Source organism: Crotalus tigris, unplaced genomic scaffold, assembly GCF_016545835.1.
Source record: "Crotalus tigris isolate CLP2741 ecotype Arizona unplaced genomic scaffold, ASM1654583v1 scf7180000017631.5181431, whole genome shotgun sequence".
NCBI classification, from domain to species: domain Eukaryota; kingdom Metazoa; phylum Chordata; class Lepidosauria; order Squamata; family Viperidae; genus Crotalus; species Crotalus tigris.
The window spans coordinates 5,102,563-5,122,264 of NW_024096525.1; the positions used below are offsets into that span (position 1 = coordinate 5,102,563).

Below are 19,702 nucleotides of genomic sequence, written 5' to 3' on the forward strand. Positions count from 1 at the left end.
GCTCAGTACTGTTCAAGAGCTCTTCAACCTAAGTGTCCTATCTGGATTTTCCAGCATTGACAGCCAGTTCAGGTGAGTTGGCCAGCTACACCACGAGGTGCTGGACCGAGACTCGTATCTTGTCAACCCTCACGCAGATTACTGTAATTTGCCTTCTGCGGGGCTGCCCTTGGAGATGATGTGGCAGGACAGCTTAAGAGAACTGACACCCGTTTCGGAGGAGAAAGCTGGAGAGAGATGGATGATCTTGTAGAAATCCGCCAGTTTTCTGCCACGTACCTGTCTATCAACGGGCTTTAAGCGAGAGAGACACTTAAACAGACTCTGTTTTAGCTCTCTTTGGCCTAAACAGGCAGGGGAAGGAAGAGAGAGGTCTGCCTTTCAAGATTCTGTTACAGGCAAAGTCCTCGACTTACAACCGTTCGTTCAAAGTTACGACGGCGCTGAAAAAAGGGGACTTTTATGACCATTTTTCTCACTTACGACCGTGGCAGGATCCTCCGTGGTCTTATGTCAGTGTTTCCCAAACTTGACAATTTTAAGGCATGTGGACTTCAACTCCCAGAATTCCACAGCCAGCAATGCTGGCTGTGGAATTCTGGGAGTTGAAGTCCATATGCCTTAAAATTGTCAAGTTTGGGAAACACTGTCTTATGTGATCAAAGTTCTCATATTTATGACAGTTGCAATTAGCCTGGAGGGGGGAGTGTTCCTGGGATCGCGCCTTGCAGCCCCCTGACAAGCAAAGTCAACGGGGACGATCAGATTCACTTAACGACAGTGTTCCTAACTTAACGACTGCCGTAATTCACTTGACAACCGTGGTAGGAAAGGTCATAAAAGGGCGGCAAAACTCACTTAACAACTGTGCTGCTTAGCGAGGGGAGATTCGGGCTCCATTGTGGTCATCTGTCAGCTGACCCCGTCTTCAACTTACGACCACAATGGAGCCTGCCCATAAGTCATGAGGGTCATAAAATGGCTCATCCTGTGACGGATCCGATGTCATGACCTTTGTAGCAGCAATCACTAAAAAGTGACTCCTCATCCTCATTAAGTGATTCCAGGTCATTAAGCAAATGCATTGTTCACGATGAGGCGTTTTTGCCCAAAACCAGAAATAAATGCCTGTTTTTGGCAAAAAAATATTTAAAAAAAAATTATAAATTGCTGCTACATTGTGGGGTGCTTCAAACAATTGTAAATGAGGCCTGTTACCGAACACCTGAGGGGTGGGTGAGGGCTCATGTGATTGAGAGGTGCTGTTGGAATTTTGGAACCAGGTCGTAATTATATATTTGGGGGGGGGGCATCATGAACTTTGTACGGTCACTAAATGACTCATAGTTAAGGATTACTTATAACAGGGGGTCTTCAAACGTGGCCCTTTTATGACTTGCGGACTTCAACTCCCAGAATTCCTCAGCCAGGCATGCTGGCTGAGGAATTCTGGGAGTTGAAGTCCGCAAGTCATAAAAGGGCCACGTTTGAAGACCCCTGATTACAAGTACAGTAATATACAAATTAAACAAGGAGAAAATAAGATTGTTCAGCATGTATTCTTTAAAAAAATCGTATATTAAGTATATTAATATACTTAAGTATATTAATATAGTTAATATACTGAGTATATTAATATTTTTCTAGTTTAATGAAAAGGAGGACATGATAGCGGTGTTCCAGTATTTGGGGGGTTGTCACAAAGAAGGGGAGGGGTCAAGTTATTCTCCTAAGCATCTTAAGGCAGGACAAGAAGCAACAGATGGAAAATAATCAAGGAGAGAAGCAACCTAGAACTAAGGAGAAATTTCCTGACAGTGAGAACAATTAACCAGCGGAACAACCTGCCTCCAGAAACTGTGAATGCTCCAACACTGAAAGTTTTTAAGAATAGACTGGATAGCCATTGGTCTGAAATGGTATGGGGTTTCCTGCCTGAGCAGGGGGTTGGCATAGATGACCTCCAAGGTCCCTTTCAACTCTCTTATTCTGTTATTTAGTAAGCTTAATAGGAGATAAAACAATTTAAGTGTCCATAATCAAAACACCAGAAAAGATGATGGTACATATGGAAGTAATTAGGAAATATGCTGTTTTCTTAACATCTGTTCTTGATTTTTTTAAACTATATCAACCAGCTTTAGTTAAAGGATTTCCCCACCCCCCCACCCCAGATTCTTTGCTGCTGTGTTAAGATTTCAGCCAATTCTATTTCCCGTTTTTCAATATCTTTGATCCAAAGAAACATGTACTTTAGTTTTTCAGTGGCTTGCTTTTGTAAATCTGGCTTCTAACAAAAATAAAATAAAATGAATTCGCTTCTTGTGCTCTGCCATTTTATATATTTTGCAACCGTCAAGAGAGCTTGTTCTTTCTGATACAAATGTTTTCTATCTATTTCTTTTGATTTTTAATGATGTAGACATGTATCATTCTTTAAATGTTTGATGATCCTTGACTATTTCATGAAGTTAGGAAACTGTTTCATTAGGAACAAAATTGCAGCTTGTCATCAATTGTTCCCTGATATTGTGAAATTGCCTCTCAATTACCAAGTCTCTAATTCAGAAGAAGAAGAAAAAGCCAACCTCATCTTCCCATTCTTTTACATGATCATATCTAGTCTTGCTTAAATTACAACTTTAAAATGTGGGTGACCCAGAAATGGGTGAAAAATGGAAAAATCAATGGCCAAACATTGAGTTTTCTAGTATTTTAAATATGGATTTTTGACCCTAGATATTAATTTCTCAATACTAGGAAGAAATGGCATTGCTCTAACAGTGACAGACCCAGGGAGCATGTTTTGAGCTGCTCTGAATCATTGGACTTGTTTTAATATTTAAATTTAAAAGCATCAAAACAATGGCTCACACTTGATGTACCTAAATCTCCAGTGCTGGTTGATCTGCTTCATACCAAGATTCTTTTTAGAAAAGATAATTATTTATGAAGAATGTACGAACGCTTTATCATCAGAAACAATGGTTGGAAACTGATCAAGGAGAAATTTCCTAACAATGAGGATAATTAACCAGTGGAACAGCTTGCCTCCAGAAATCGTGGGCGCTCCATCACTGGACATTTTTAAGAGGCTAGCTAGACAATCACCTGGCTGTGAAAGTTGGACCATAAGAAAGGCTGAGCGCCAAAGAATGGAGGCCTTTGAACTATGGTGCTGGAGAAGACTCCTGCGAGTCCCTTGGACTGCAAGGCGTTCAAACCGGTCAGTCCTAGAAGAGATCAACCCCGACTGCTCTTTAGAAGGTCAGATCCTGAAGTTGAAACTCAAGGACTTTGGTCACCTAATGAGAAGGAAGGATTCACTGGAGAAGAGCCTAATGCTGGGAAAGATGGAGGGCAATAGAAGAAGGGAACGATAGAGAATGAGATGGTTGGATGGAGTCACTGAAGCAGTAGGTGTGAGGTTAAATGGACTCCAGAAGATGGTAGAGGACAGGACACCTATCTAAGACAATATAGGTTCTCCTGCTTGAGCAGGGGGCTGGACTAGAAGACCTCCAAGGTCCCTTCCAGCTCTATCCTATTCTATTCTATGTACAAAACGAAGTTAGAGAGACTGCAGAAGAGTTCAAAATTGGCATCTTCATATTTTCAAACAGCAATTCCTCAACTGATCTGAAATCTGTATTCACTTGAAAGTGATTTTAACAAATTATAAATGACCTTCCCAGTCATTTAGATATTAGCCTGGGCAACATTAGCCTCAAATTTAGCAAATGGAAAATCCGAATGATATTGTTAATATTGGGTTACACAACTTTGTCTGCCAAATGCACAGACAATAGAATAGGCATAGAATAGGGGGTACCTGGCTCAATAGTAGTAACTGTGAGTGGGGTCCTGGAATCCTAGTGGACAATCACTTAAATATGAGCCAAATATGAGTTTAATGAAGAGAAGGATGAGGGGGGACATGATAGCAGTGCTCCAGTATCTCAGGGGCTGCCACAAAGAAGAGGGAGTCAAGCTATTCTCCAAAGCACCTGAAGGCAGGACAAGGAGCAACGGATGGAAACTCATCAAGGAGAGAAGCAACCTAGAACTAAGGAGAAACTCCCTGACAGTGAGAACAATTAACCAGTGGAACAACCTGCCTCCAGAAGCGGTGAATGCTCCAACACTGGAAGTTTTTAAGAAGAGATTGGACAGCCATTGGTCTGAAATGGTATAGGATTTCCTGCCTGATCAGGGGGTTGGACTAGACGACCTCCAAGATCCCTTCCAACTCTGTCTCTCTCTGTCTGTCTGTCTCTCTCCAATGTGATCTATTTTTTCTTTCAAAGCCCACAAGGTGGCACCGAGCAAGTCACTCGTAATTTCCTATTATTTCCAACGGTTGTCAATAAATTGCCCGGATAAATTAGAAGGAATAGGATGCAAATCTGGGACATGCTTGGTGAGCAATTATCATCAGATGATTCATAGACTTGGATCAGCAGGAGGGATTTTTTCAAAAACACATTTCCCCCCCCCCCACCTGCAAGCATCAAATTCAATCACTGGTTTGTCCAGTGAAAGAATCTCAACACACAACTAGAATTCACAGACTCCTGGTGATTGGTCCAAAATCACCCAGCTGACTTTCATGGCTAAGATGGGACTAAAACTCACCATCTTCTGCAGATTGGCCCAAAGTGACCCAGCTGGCTTTCATGCCTAAGGCAGGACTAGGACTCACCTTCTCCTCCTGATTGGTCCAAAGTCACCCAGCTGCTTTTATGCCTAAGGTGGGACTAGGACTCACCTTCTCCTCCTGATTGGTCCAAAGTCACCCAGCTGCTTTTATGCCTAAGGTGGGACTAGGACTCACCTTCTCCTCCTGATTGGTCCAAAGTCACCCAGCTGGCTTTCATGCCTAAGGCGGGACTAGAACGCACTGTCTCCTGCTGATTGGCCCAAAGTCACCCAGCTGGCTTTCATGGCTAAGGCGGGACTAAAACTCACTGTCTCCTGGTGATTGGTCCAAAATCACCCAGCTGGCTTTCATGGCTAAGGCGGGGCTAAAAGTCACCTTCTCCTGCTGATTGGCCCAAAGTCACCTTGCTGGCTTCCATGACTAAGGCAGGACTAGCACTCAGTACCTAGCGCTTTCTAGCCTGGTGGCTTAACCACAAGACCAAAGTGGCTTTTTGTTCCCATGTTTTGTTTTGTTTTTTTCATGCTTCCCGCCATGTTTGGCAGAGTTGGTGGGTGAAGGAGAAATCAATCATTGTTAGCATCCTACCAGAGGCTTGCTCCTTCTTTGGCTTGCTGTGGATGCTCAGGGGGGGGAAGGGGGGGGGCTGACCAGGCTTCAGCTATTGTCTCTGCAAAACTGAACAGCATTCAGTCACAATGACAAAGCTTCGCTTCTGATAAAGCAAAACTTCTTCCTCAAGGGAAAAAAAATATCATTTCTTCCCCAAAGGAAAAAAACATGGTTCAGTTGCTTTTTTTGGGGGGGGGGGAAGCACTTTTGAGATGTGACCTGAATGGCTGAGAATCTCTATAGATGCTCTGAAGACCTGAGCAGATAATAACTTGGGATCATAATAAGATGACTTGGGATCAAAATAAAGTGTCCTGCAATAGAAGCAGTGAGAAACTAGGCTGAGTTTGAAACATCAAGCGCTGCAACACATCTGGCGACAGACACCCCGGTCTAGGATTGGGAACCACCCTTTAAGTGCCATTCCAAATATATATATTTAAAAAAAGGACATACATGATTGGAAAGCACTCTTAGATCAGGGGTCTCCTCCGACCTTGGCAAATTTAAGACTTGTGGACTTCAACTCCCAGAGTTGAATTCCCCATGCTGGCTGAGGAATTCTGGGAGCTGAAGTCCACAAGTCTTAAACTTGCCAAAGTCGGAGGAGACCCCTGTTTAGATTGTTCGTCCCCTCATTTCCTTGAGCTATGACTATCACTGAGTCTGAAATTATAATCATAAACTGTGCTGTTTGTTAATGATCGGATGGGGTGGGGTGGGGTAGAGTAGAACAGAATAGAATGTAGAGTAGAATAGAATGTAGAGTAGAGTAGAGTAGAGTAGAGTAGAATAGAACAGTGATGGCGAACCTTTTAGAGACCGAGTGCCCAAACTGCAACCCAAAACCCACTTATGCATCATCGAGCGTCAGGTGGGTGTGGCCCATTGCCTGGGCGTGGCCCACTGGATGGGTTGGCCCATTGGCTGGGTGTGGCCTATTGGCTGGGCGTGGCTGCAGTGGTAATGGCAGATTGGGTGGGACTAAAAAGTTCAATAAATCAATTCCAACTTTGCAAGATCTTTTTTTTTTCCCGTGAGAAGTTGAAATTGACTGATTGAACTTTTTTTTTTGCACACGGCAGCGGAGGCCTAAAGCGAAAAGGTTTTATAAAACCCAGCTGAAGGCCTAGGATTGGGATGACGGCGCGCGTGCCCACAGAGAGGGCTCTGGCACCCGTGCCATAGGTTCGCCACCACTGGAATAGAATAACGAAAGGAATGGAATGGAATGGAATAGAATATAGATTAGAATAGAATGTACAGTAGAATAGAATAGAATAGAATAGAATAGAATAGAATAGAATAGAATAGAATAGAATAGAATAGAATAGAAAATATGGAATGGAATGGAATAGAATAGAATGTAGAGTAGAAATAGAATGTAGACTAGACTAGACTAGAATATAGGAGAAAATGGAATGGAACGGAACAGAACCGAACCGAACAGCACAGCTCTTCATTGGCCAAGTGTGATTGGACACACAAGGAATTTGACTCCAGTGCATAAGCTCTCAGCGTGCACGCATACAACAACAAAAGGGATAGGTCACAGATTGTAAACCATAGTTACAATCCTTAATCATAAGATACAACAAGTGATAAATCATGAGATACCATCAGCGGCTCATCCACCCAATTTTACCGTTGGTTCTTGCAGGGATGGCGAAGCAAATTCAGAGGTCATTAAGCGAATGTTTAATTGTTTGTTGCAAGCTCACTGAAGTAAACACTGGTTTCCGGCAAAAAATAATAAATAAATTTTAAAAAATCATAAATTGTGGTCACATGATTGCGGGAAGCCACAAATTGTCATAAATTCGGGCTGAGTGCCCGAAACGCTGTTCTGTGGACACAGCAGGAGAGCAGACATCAGAACTTTAAATCTAGGTAATAAGTAGGTTTTTTTGGGGTGGTATATATCGTAACTTTGAATGGTCACTAAATAACAGGTAGTCCTCGATTTACGCCCACAACGGAGTCCAAAATTTATGTTGCTGAGTGAGACCTTTGGTACGTCAGTTTTCCCCCATTTTACGACCTTTCTTGCCACAGTCGTTAAGTGGAACACTGCCATTGTGAAGTAACACGGTTGTTAAGTGAATCCGGCTTCCCCCATTGACTTTGCTTGTCAGAAGGTCACAAAAGGGGATCACGTGACCCCGGGACACTGCAACCGTCGTAAATGTGAGTCAGTTGCCAAGCGTTGGAATTTTGATCACGCGACCACGGGCATGGCTGCAAAGGGTTGTAAGTGTGAAAAAAATGGTCATGTCGTTTTTTTCCCCAGTGCTGTTGCAACTTTGAATGGTTCCAAGTTGAAAACAAGCTCTACTCATTAAGAAAAAATTAACCTGTATATGGACAACACCAAAAACTCTTTCAGTCCTAAATATGTACGCAATAGACTGTTGTCTAATAGAGCACTATGCTGCAGCTGCCAAAAAAGAAAACACAGTGTTAGGCTGCATTAACAGAGGGATAGAATCAAGATCATGTGAAGTGTTAATACCACTTTACAAGGCCTTGGTAAGGCTACACGTGGAATACTTGCATCCAGTTTTGGTCACCACAATGTAAAAAAGATGTCGAGACTCTAGAAAGAGTACAGAGAAGAACAACAAAGATGATTGGGGGACTGGAGGCTAAAACATATAAGGAACGGTTGCTGGAATTGGGTATGTCTAGTTTAATGAAGAGAAGGACGAGGTGGGGACAGGATAGCAGTGTTCCAGTGTCTCAGGGGCTGCCCCAAAGAAGAGGCAGTCAAGCTATTCTCCAAAGCTCCTGAAGGCGGGACAAGAAGCAACAGATGGAAACTCATCAAGGAGAGAAGCAATCTAGCACTAAGGAGAAACTTCCTGACAATGAGAACAATTAACCAGTGGAACAACCTGCTACAAGAAGCGGTGAATGCTCCAACACTGAAAGTTTTTAAGAAGAGACTGGACAGCCATTTGTCCGAAATAGTATAGGGTTTCCTGCCTGAGCAGGGGGTTGGACTAGATGACCTCCAAGGTACCTTCCAGTTATTTATTTATTTTTTTAATTATTATTATTACTTTTCTGAATTTCAGCCGCATTACAAAGAGCTCACCTGTTCACCCTTTGCAAGCAAGCAAGCAAACAAACAAACAAGCACACACACACAGATACACCCAAAACAAAAGAGGAAGGCCCACTGGATTAAAAGTGCACTGGGGATAACTTTAGCCTGTTTATTTTCAAGACAACAATAGGCTACTGTTACCTGGATAAGTGCTTTTATTTCAACATCAGCAATTGTCTTTTTTCTTTTTGGCAGTCTTCCCCAGCGGAAAAGCAATTCTGGATAACATAAGGAAATTGGAGAGACTTTCATCTTTTGTTGCAAAGCACTCAAATGGCCCCCAAAAACCTTAAACGCTGCCGTTTCCCTTTTAAAATCCTAAACCCATTCTTAAGAAAAATTGGTTCTGGAGTGGCCCTTTACAAAAGCATTTCAATTCATGTTTATTATCCCAGCTTACTGGAAAAGACAACTCATTTTTTAAAAAAAAAAACACACACACCAAAGCTCACCCTTCTAATTACAGCAAACAACACTGCCTTACTCTGCACAGCAATTAAAGTTAAGTCCTGAGTAGCAAACACAACAAAACACTTAAGCCGCTGTTTACAGGACAGCTGCTTACAGGACGGTTCTGACCTCTTAAATTAGCAGGCTGTTTTTGAACTTAAATGTTTGCTTTTTCAGTCACAAAACCAAGCCGACATGGACCTACCTGCGCCGGTGAGCAATCCAGCCAATTTCCCCAAAAAACCACCCTTAGCAAGGGTGCCTCAATCAGGCAACGGAATGTGACACACATGGTCCCCGGCCAAGCCGTTTTAAGCGGCAGTTGTGCTTGCATAAGGTCTGGGTTGTTTACAATGCTCAGTTACAGATGGGTTTCGAGACGGGCAACCTCATGTTGAGTGGACTCTAAAATCCCCAATTTTGGTGTTATCCGCGAAGGGCAGGCAAGGAGGAGCAGGGATTTCTGTCGAGTTTTGCAGAGTTTGTACAGCGTGAGACTGGCCACACTCTTGAACAGGGGGCTGGACTAGATGACCTCCAAGGTCCCTTCCGATTCGGTTATTCTGTACGTCCGGGCATCAACCTTGGACTCTTTCTTGTTCTGGTGCTGGGATCCTTGTCCGCAGCAACCCAAAGAGAGAACAACGACCTCGTGGAATGCCAGCAGGCACCAAATTGTGGAGAAGGTTACAGGAAGGCAAACTGGGTTTTTCAAAGGGCCGCTTCAAGAACTTCAACAAAGTTCTTCCCTAGAATTGATCTAGCCCAGTGGTTCTCAACCTTTTTAATGCCGCGACCTCCAACCGGTCGTAAGTCGAGGACTACTCAACCGGTCGTAAGTCGAGGACTACTCAACTGGTGCAGCACCGTTTGCAGAATGGGCCTTTTGGGGGGCTCAGCAGGGCAGAGACAGCCTGGACGATTCCTATTGGCTTTTGAAAGCCAATAGAATTAGACTCTATTCAAGAGAGTCTATTCTGTTGGCTTTCAAAAGCCAATAGAATAAAAGGGAGTAGCACAGCTAAGGAAAAGGGGAAAAAATAGTGGACTGCGTTGTTTGGCGACCCCCGTGAAATGGTCGTTCGACCCCAAATGGGGTCCCGACCCACAGGTTGAGAACCGCTTATCTAGCCACACTGACTCACTTTGTAAAATGTTTGGAACCGCAGAGAAAAAAAAAAAAAAGCTCGTGGAGAAAAAAAGTCAGTAGGTCTTGTGGTTAAGCACCAGACTAGAAAGCGGGAGGCACTGAGTTCTAGTCCCGCCTTAGCCATAAAAGCCAGCAGGGCGACTTGGGGCCAATCAGCAAGTGAGTTCTAGTGGCTGCCTTAGTCATGAGAGCCGGCTGGATGACTTTGGACCAATCACCAGGAGGCTGTGAGTTCTAGTTCCACCTTAGGCATGAAAACCGGCTTGAGTCCAATCACCAGGAGATAGCAAGTTCTAGTCTTCTGGGGCATAAAAGCTGGCTGTCTTTGAGCCAATCGCTAGGAGACAGTGAGTTCTAGTCCCATCTTAGGCATGAAAGCCAGCTGGGTGTCTTTGAGCCAATCACTAGGAGACAGTGAATTCTAGTCCCACCTTAGGCATGAAAGCTAGCTGGGTGAGCCAATCACTAGGAGACAGTGAATTCTAGTCCCACCTTAGGCATGAAAGCCAGCTGGGTGAGCCAATCACTAGGAGACAGTGAGTTCTAGTCCCATCTTAGGCATGAAAGTCAGCTGGGAGTCTTTGAGCCAATCACTAGGAGACAGTGAATTCTAGTCCCACCTTAGGCATGAAAGCCCGCTGGGTGAGCCAATCACTAGGAGACAGTGAGTTCTAGTCCCATCTTAGGCATGAAAGCCAGCTGGGAGTCTTTGAGCCAATCACTAGGAGACAGTGAATTCTAGTCCCACCTTAGGCATGAAAGCCAGCTGGGTGAGCCAATCACTAGGAGACAGTGAGTTCTAGTCCCATCTTAGGCATGAAAGCCAACTGGGAGTCTGTGAGCCAATCACTAGGAGACGGTGAATTCTAGTCCCACCTTAGGCATGAAAGCCAGCTGGGTGACTTTGAGCCAATCACTAGGAGACAGTGAATTCTAGTCCCATCTTAGGCATGAAAGCCAGCTGGGTGAGCCAATCACTAGGAGACAGTGAATTCTAGTCCCATCTTAGGCATGAAAGCCAGCTGGGTGAGCCAATCACTAGGAGACAGTGAATTCTAGTCCCACCTTAGGCATGAAAGCCAGCTGGGAGTCTTTGAGCCAATCACTAGGAGACAGTGAATTCTAGTCCCACCTTAGGCATGAAAGCCAGCTGGGAGTCTTTGAGCCAATCACTAGGAGACAGTGAATTCTAGTCCAACCTTAGGCATGAAAGCCAGCTGGGTGAGCCAATCACTAGGAGACAGTGAGTTCTAGTCCCACCTTAGGCATGAAAGCCAGCTGGGTGACTTTGAGCCAATCACCAGGTAACAGTGAGTGCTAGTCCTACCTTAGCTATGAAAGCCAGCTGGGTGAGCCAATCACCAGGTGACCGTGAGTTCTAGTCTAGCCTTAGCCACGAAAGCCAGCTGGGTGACTTTGGGCCAGTCCCTCTTTCTCCGCCCAGCCCACCTCACACGGCTGTTGTCGGGAAAACAGGAGGAGGAGGAGGATGGTGAGTTGGACATGTTCAGTGCCTCAAGTCATTTGTAAAAACAAGAAAGGCGGGATATAAACAAATAAGCGATACAAATAAATCAAAAATGTGTCCTCTGGCTTTATCGTTAAGAACCAAATAACGAATATCCATGGAAAAATGAAAGGTAGATTTCAGAAACTCCGGGTCTTTTTAATACCAGTCGTGGCCTGCTTGCGATCGACCATTTTTTTCAAAGTCTCCAAAACAATATTTCAGACCTAAGAAATGGGTCTGAACGTCACACGGTTGCGCCCTTAAAACTTGCAGGTCAGCAGTTCCCTCTGCCTGCATCTAAAAGGCGACCACCACCGGACTTCCTATTCCGAAACAGAAGGCGAAAGACTTCACCCTGCACAGAGGAGGCCGAACCGCAAATATGCAAACTGCAGCACTTTCCCTTAATCACCGCAAGTGACTCTTTACATCACAGTCAGCATAACTTAAGGGGATTGATTGCCAGGCTTATCACTGATAACGTCATTATTGGCCTCTTTCTGAATCAACCTTGTTTGAAGGCATCTCCATCGAGGACCTGCCCACACCTCAAATAATACACAGTCTCTTCCGCCAGGAGGGCCCAAAATGAAAGTTTTAACAGTGTCAATGTTTTTAGTGGAGAACTTGAGTTGCAAAGATGAAGAACTGGCCCGATTTCTCAGCGCTGCAGAGCTCACAAACACGACGGGCTCCAGAACATGTCCTTAAGTCACACACCCCTCCCCAAAATCACCTGTTTGCACCCCTTTTGAGCAAAAAAATGGAAGGCCATTTTGATTCCCACCATGGATGAATGGCTATAAAAGTTGGGAGTTAGCAGAGATGGCTAAATTGACCCTTTTGATCTGAGAAAAGAATATTAAGTACTTTTGTTTCCGCTTGGAAACAGCTCCTGGACTTTGTAGCTTGGGGTGGAAAAAGAAAGAAAAGAAAAGAAACTTTGATTTGGGGTTTGACGGATTGGATTGATTGGCTGTTATAGAAACGGCTAGTTTATACTTATTATGGAAAAGGAAAAAGTTGAGGTTCGATGTTAATGCCTTATTCTACTACAACAGAGGGAGTTGGAAAGTCGATAGCTTTTTTTTTCTTTACCCCCTCCTTCCACCCTTCTCTCTTTTCCCCTTCCCCTCCCCTTTGTTTCCTACTACTTCCTTTTGCATTTTTGTATCTTATACCATAATCCAGGGGTAGGCAACCTTGGCTCTTTTATGACTCGTGGACTTCAACTCCCAGAATTCCTGAGCCAGCCGTGCTGAGGGGACAGGGAGAGGTTTCCAAGCTGAGCCATGCTGGCTCAGGAATTCTGGGAGTTGAAGTCCACCAGTCACGAAGGGGCCAAGGTTGCCTACCCCTGATCTAGGTCTGTCTGTCTGCCTGTCTGTCAATCATCTAGGTCAGGGGTAGGCAACCTTGGCCCTTTTATGACTTGTGGACTTCAACTCCCAGAATTCCTGAGCCAGCATGGCTCAGCTTAGAAACCTCAGCATGGCTGGCTCAGGAATTCTGGGAGTTGAAGTCCACGAGTCATAAAAGAGCCAAGATTGCCTACCCCTGGCCTAGACCATACAGAATAACAAAGCTGGAAGGGACCTTGGAGGTCTTCTAGTCCAGCCCCTGCTCAAGCAGGAGTCCCTAGACCAGGGGTAGGCAACCGTGGCTCTTTTATGACTCATGGACTTCAACTCCTGCATGGCTCAGCCTGGAAACCTCCCCCTTTCCCTTCAGCATGGCTGGCTCAGGAATTCTGGAAGTTGAAGTCCATGAGTCATAAAAGAGCCAAGGTTGCCTACCCCTGATCTAGGTTGGTCAGTCTGTTTGTCTGTCTGTGTGTCAATCATCTAGGTCAGGGGTAGGCAACCTTGGCCCTTTTATGACTCGTGGACTTCAACTCCCAGAATTCCTGAGCCAGCACAGCTCAGCTTGAAAACCTCTCCCTTTCCCCTCAGCATGGCTGGCTCAGGAATTCTGGGAGTTGAAGTCCAGCAGTCCTGAAGGGGCCATAATTCCCCCATGCTGGCTCAGGAATTCTGGGAGTTGAAGTCCACCAGTCATAAAAGAGCCAAGGTCTGCCATAAGCTAATAAAAAATAATATATGAAGATGCAAATGATGACCACTGCATTATGGCCAGTCCTTGACTTACAACAGGGGGCTCCGGGGCATGTCAAAAGGGCAATTCCACAAGAGAGGAATTACAGTACAATTAGTCCTCGACTTTAAGTCCACAAGTCTTAAAGTTGTCAAGGTTGCAGACCCCTGGTCTAGGGGTTAAGGCACTAGAATAGAAAGTGGGGGATTGCGAGTTCTAGTCGCGCTTTAGGCACGGAAGCCGGCTGCGTGACTTTGGGCCAGTCCTCTCTCTCTCTCTCAACCCAACCCACTTTGCAGGGTCGTCGTGGGGAAAATCGGAGAACGGATGGATATATGTTGGGCATGTCTGCCGCCTGGAGTCATTTGCTAGAATAATAAAGGCAGGATCCAAACGGGCAGATAAATAAATAGGCCTCGTCCTTTAATTCTGTGTGGGATAGGGTTGTTTTTTTTTTAACTCCACACTATCTCCATGTTTTTAAACCCCGCTTCAAGCTGCTGCTCTTCCTTGAGGTTCTGGAAAGGCACAGCTGCTCCTAAAGCCTCTATTTCTGCCCTCCAACGCAGGGAGTCACTGTCCCCCAGGTCTTTGGCAAGCCAGCTGGGTGGGAAAAAAAAATTCGACGATTCTGCTTCCACTAAAGCAGTGTTTCCCAAACTTGACAATTTTAAGGCATGAGGACTTCAACTCTCAGAATTCTGGGAGTTGAAGTCCACATGCCTTAAAATTGTCAAGTTTGGGAAACACTGCACTAAAGGGACAGTGGATTTTCCGTATATGCGGGGAAAGGATTATCCTTCCTGTGTGGGCTAGGCCTGGGGTCTCGTCTCCAGGTGTAAGATGAGGCAAGCAGGGCTCCATCCCACCTGCCTATGAGGAAAGAGCTAGGAAGATTGGGGCCTCCCTGGACCAAATATGGACACAGCCTGGTGGACCTCCATTCTATGTTCATTTGATGAGTTAGTAGTTACATCTGCCAGCCAGGTCAGGTGCATAAATTATACAGTCTCAGGGGCCTCCTGTGATAACTACAGGAAGTCCTCTACTTATGACAGTTCTAATAAGAAGAAGAAGAAGAAGAAGAAGAAGAAGAAGAAGAAGAAGAAGAAGAAGAAGAAGAAGAAGAAGAAGAAGAAGAAGAAGAAGAAGAAGAAGAAGAAGAAGAAGAAGAAGAAGAAAGAAGAAGAAGAAGAAGAAGAAGAAGAAGAAGAAGAAGAAGAAGAAGAAGAAGAAGAAGAAGAAGAAGAAGAAGAAGAAGAAGAAGAAGAAGAAGAAGAAGAAGAAGTAGTAGTAGTAGTAGTAGTAGTAGTAGTAGTACCAATAGTAATAGGCGCCTTGGGTGCAATCCCAAACAATTGTTGATAAAACAAAAAAGTCTGGATAGTGGACGTGGCAGTGCCTGGAGACAGCAGAATAGACGAGAAAGAACTGGAGAAGATCACAAAATACAAAGACCTACAAATAGAAATAGAAAGACTGTGGCAAAAGCAAGCAAGGGTAGTACCAATAGTCATAGGCAGTACTTTTTTTCTTAAAAAAAAAAAAAGGTGCCGGAACTCACACACATCATACAACCAGCCTTGCCTACCCTACAAGGTTCCATTTAAAAAAGGTGCCGGAACTCCGTTCTGGGTGTTCTGTGAGAAAAAAAGCTCTGGTAATAGGCACCTTGCGTGCAATCCCAAAACAACTGGAGCACCACTTGAACACCATCGGCATTGACAAATTCACCATTAGTCACTTGCAAAAGGCGGCCTTACTAGGAACCACTTCCATCCTGCGACCATATCTGTAATACCATCAAACATCCACATCTGCTGCCTATCCCAAGTCCTTGGGAAGGACTCGATAGGTAGACAAAAATGCCAAATCCAGTCTGAACATCTGACTGACTGTGCGATGATCCATAATCATCATCATCATCATCATCATCATCATCATAGAAAATGATAAAATTAAACTGCTCTGGGACTTCAGAATTCAAACAGACAAGCACCTGCAACATAACACCCCAGACTTAACAATTGTCGATGAGAAAGACAAAAAAGTCTGGAGAGTGGACGTGGCAGTGCCTGGAGACGGCAGAATAGACGAGAAAGAACTGGAGAAGATAACAAAATACAAAGACCTACAAATAGAAATAGAAAGACTGTGGCAAAAGCAAGCAAGGGTAGTACCAATAGTAATAGGCTCCTTGGGTGCAATCCCAAAACAACTGAGCACCACTTGAACACAATTGGCATTGACAAATTGGCTATTAGTCAATTGCAAAAGGCGGCCTTACTAGGAACTGCTTCCATCCTGCGACGATATCTGTAATACCATCAAACATCCACATCTGTCTATCCCAGGTCCTGGGTAAGGACTCGATAGGTAGACAAAATGCCAAATCCAGTCTGAACATCTGGCTGACTGTGCGATGATCCATAATAATAATAATTTGGAAGGGACCTTGGAGGTCATCTAGTCCAACCCTCTGCTCAGGCAGGAAACCCGATACCATTTCAGACGAGAAAAATCAAAGGAGAAGCTAGTCCCGTTTAACAAACGTGTTCCTAACTTCACTGCAGTGATTCCCTTAACACCTGTGGCCAGGAAGGTCGTAAAATGGGACAAACTGTCTCATTTAGCAACATAAATTTTGGCCTCCATTTTGGTCGTAAGGCCAGGGTTGCCTGTATCTGATATTGAGCGTTTTATCTCCTTCAGAGTTTGTTCTTCTCAGAGTTTAGTCTTCTCTCCCTAAATTCATTCCATCCTGTCGGCTGGCACTTCCAGGAACAGACTGGGTCCTCCTTTAATTGCTCAGTGAATACAGGGGGTGAACGTGGGAAGGGGCTTCGGAGGGGAAGGTTAAGCCTCCTGACTTGGGATACCCATTGGGCAGCCCTTATTTCAGCCCTTATTTCAGATTAAACAGAGCGACTGGAACCACCCTTTAAAGGAAAGGCGTGATTTTTCTCTTACAACTAATAAACAGAGTGACTCTCAGGACTGTCTTGAGCTCCGGAATTTATTTTCTGGCGAGAGTGTCTGTTCAGGTTTACGCAGGGCCCAGATTTTGCTTTTCGGCTGCTGGGCTGGCTGGAAAAACAATATTTTCTTGCTAAACTGCAAGTCATCCAGAGTTCCTGATTTACCTCCCACTTGTTCGGCTTTTGGTTTCAGTACCTTCCCTCCCTCTCTCTCAGCCCCAATACTCTGCACTGTGTAGGAAAGAGAGTTGATTTTTTTTTCTTCTCTTTCTCTCCAGCCCCAAACCATGTTCTGAACAGTTACCCACCTACACAAGCCTGCAAAGGAGGGAAGAAACGGATTTCAATTTCTCTTTCCAGGAGCGTTTCTTTCCTTCTCTCACTCCTTCCATGTTCTTTTCTAGGCTAGCATGAAGAGTGCCCTTCACCCTAGTAAGGTGCCCTTCACTTTCCAACAGCACAAATGCCTCTTCATCCACGTTGCTTGGACTGGCTCCCTCCTCTTTGAGGCTAAAATGCCTTGCCCTTCTCTGGAAACCTGTTAGAGAGCCTCGGTGGACACTCTTGACCATCCAAATCCCCATGCAGAGAGCCTTAGGCTCAACTCTCCCACTAGCAGGCCCCCACCCCCAGGGTTTCTGCGACTAATTCAAAGCAGCCCCAGCGTGAAATCTTTTCTGACTGCCATCAAAGGACCCCCTTCTCTTCTTCTACCTGCTGTCTGCAAAAGCATTCCGACAGACAAATCTGCTTCATTGCATAACCGCTGAAATCGCTTCCTCCTTTTTGAGCTCCCCTCCTACTCCTCCTCCTCCTCCTCGTGCCATTCGCAGCTCCTGATCATTTTGCAACCAGCAATTCTCCGAGGCTGGTTTTTCTACCAAACAGGTACAAAATCCTCCGCATGCTTTCACCCTCTCTTTTCTGGGTCTTCCCCCTTCTCCAAATTCCACTCCCCCATTCTTCTGCTCAGTAACACTTCCGCAACGTCCTGAGTTCCCCTTCTTTGCCAGAAATGCCTCATTAATCGTTCCCACTTGCACGTTCCTCAAGGCGCTTCTCTCGCACCCAAGACCTGTCCTCTGTCCCAACTAAGGCATCATTTCACACAAGGGGGGGTAGGTCTCTGTCCAAAAGCCCACTCCCCTTTCCCACAACCTCTGCGTGCCTCCTAAGAGGCCCACTGCTTGACCTCCAACTTATCTCCCCAATCACGACGCCCAAGAACGTTCTCCTTTATGCCCGTCCATTGAACCTTCAGGACTCCTTTTCATCCCTCCTGCCCATTCGGTTCTCCAACAAAACTCCACAACTCTCTTCCAAAATTTTTACTCGGGATGTGGTCTAATCCTCAAGCTGCCTAATAATGCCCATCGGTCCATATCAGACTATCTCTCTTCATGCCGCATCACGTTCTTTAGAAGCAGATTTCTCCCAAAAAACAAACAAAAAACCCACCTCTTCTCCCATCTCCTCCCAGATAATGTCCCCCTGTAAACCCATCCCTTCTCTCCCAGAAGGAGATGTCCCTGGAATATCTGTTAGGACTCTTTGATCCAGGAAGGAATTAGACCAGTGGTCCCCAACCCTGTGTCCATGGACCGTACTGGGCCACGGCATGCCAGCAACCGGTCCGCACAAACAAGCAAAGCCCCATCCAAGGGATGCAGGCAGCACACAAACCACGCACCCTCCGGTCCATGGAAAAACCTCTCTCCGTGGAATTGGTCCCTGGTGCCCAAAAGGCTGGGGGGGGGGTCTCTGAATTAGACCCCCTCTTGCAGGAGACGATGGATGGACTAGACTCCCTAACCTATCCCGAGAGTATCTGTCAGAGGAAAGGGTGATGGGTATTCCCCCCCCCCAGCAAACTGACCCCAATTTAGGTCATAGGGACAAACTCGTGCCGAGATACGGAACCGATGAGCATCTCAAGGGCTGGGAACCACCATGCAAAAGGGGCAATTTTGCAGTAAGGGGAGCAGGCCTTTGCACACCTCGGAGGAAGAGAGTATGGGGAGCCCAGCTAGGATGCGCTTCTCCCCACCAAGCCCAGGATTATGTAAGCGTTGCCATCAGGCACAGGCTAGGAATGGCAGGATGGAGAGCCAGCCTCAACCAGAAGGGAGCAACTGTGGTAAGCAGCGGAGAGAGCCAGCCAGCCAGCCTCCTGCCTCCTGGCTGCAGCCACCCGGGGCCACCTGCTCCATCCCAGCCAGGCAACCCCCCCCCCTTTTTTTAAGGGTCGTATGCAAGGAGGTGGCAGAGGGAGTTGATGGCAAGCGCAGAGCAAGGAAGGATCGAGCAAGCCCTCCCCCATCATCATCATCCTCCCCCACCCCAACCATCGCAGCCTCGGCTCCCGCAGCCCCCTTCCTCCCCAACCTGGTGCCCTCCAGGTGCAACCATCCTCCCCAGCATCTCCATCCTCCACCCCCTCTTTTTTTGGGGGGGGGAGGGAAGAGACACGGGGAATGCTCGCCCATCGGGAAAGCAGATCCAACCCTCAGCTGCGAGCTGACAGACACGCCAAACCAGAAGAAGGAAGCCACGGAGGGGGGGGGAGAGAGAGAGAGAGAGAGAGAGCGCGTTCCGACGTGCAGATGCGTGTCGCGGGCAAAGAGGTCGTGAGGACGCCCCTTCCCGGATGCATCCCGCGAGTCCAAGGTGGGGAAGGCCCGCTCGGAGGGAGGGGGGGCGACTCGGTTGGTACCTGCTCCACACGGACCGCGCTGCTCCGCCGGGGCCCGGCTGCTCCCCTCGGCAGGGGCCGGCTGCGTGGACGGCGCTCGGGACGGGGCTGCCTCCGGGGCGCTGCGGGGCGTCCGGCGCGGCCACGACTCGCGAGGGGGCGGCAGGAGCGACGACGGGCCACCAGCGGCGAAGGGCGCTTTATACCCTCGACTCCTCGGAAACCGTCTCCGCGCAACGCTTCCGCTTCCGCCCCGCCCTCGCGCCCGCCCGCTCAGGAATATGCACACAGGGGGGCGGGGCGGGGGGCGCGGACTAGGCGCGCGGCCAATGAGGGGGCGGGGAGGGCGCCTTCTTTCTCCCCCCCCCACCCCGCGCCTCAAGCGCGCCCTGATTGGTCGCGTGAGCGCGCGAAGGTGAGCGATCCTGAGGAGCCGATGACGTCACC

General features: G+C 46.6%; 1 protein-coding gene across 4 annotated transcripts in view; it reads right to left on the minus strand.

Moving 5' to 3' along the window:
• Positions 1-19,494, minus strand: part of SLC45A4 (solute carrier family 45 member 4) — a 105,415-nt gene extending 85,921 nt beyond the window's left edge. The window contains exons 1-2 of one of the 4 annotated variants that reach the window (XM_039334582.1): positions 9,037-9,598; positions 8,523-8,599 (exon numbers count right to left, since the gene is read on the minus strand). The gene's annotated coding sequence lies outside the window, so the exon portion shown is untranslated. Of the gene's footprint in view, positions 1-8,522; positions 8,600-9,036; positions 9,599-16,871; positions 17,248-17,277; positions 18,431-19,276 lie in introns of those variants that run through there. The other 3 variants (XM_039334581.1, XM_039334583.1, XM_039334584.1) reach the window with 3 other exon arrangements.
• Positions 19,495-19,702: the final 208 nt, after the last annotated feature.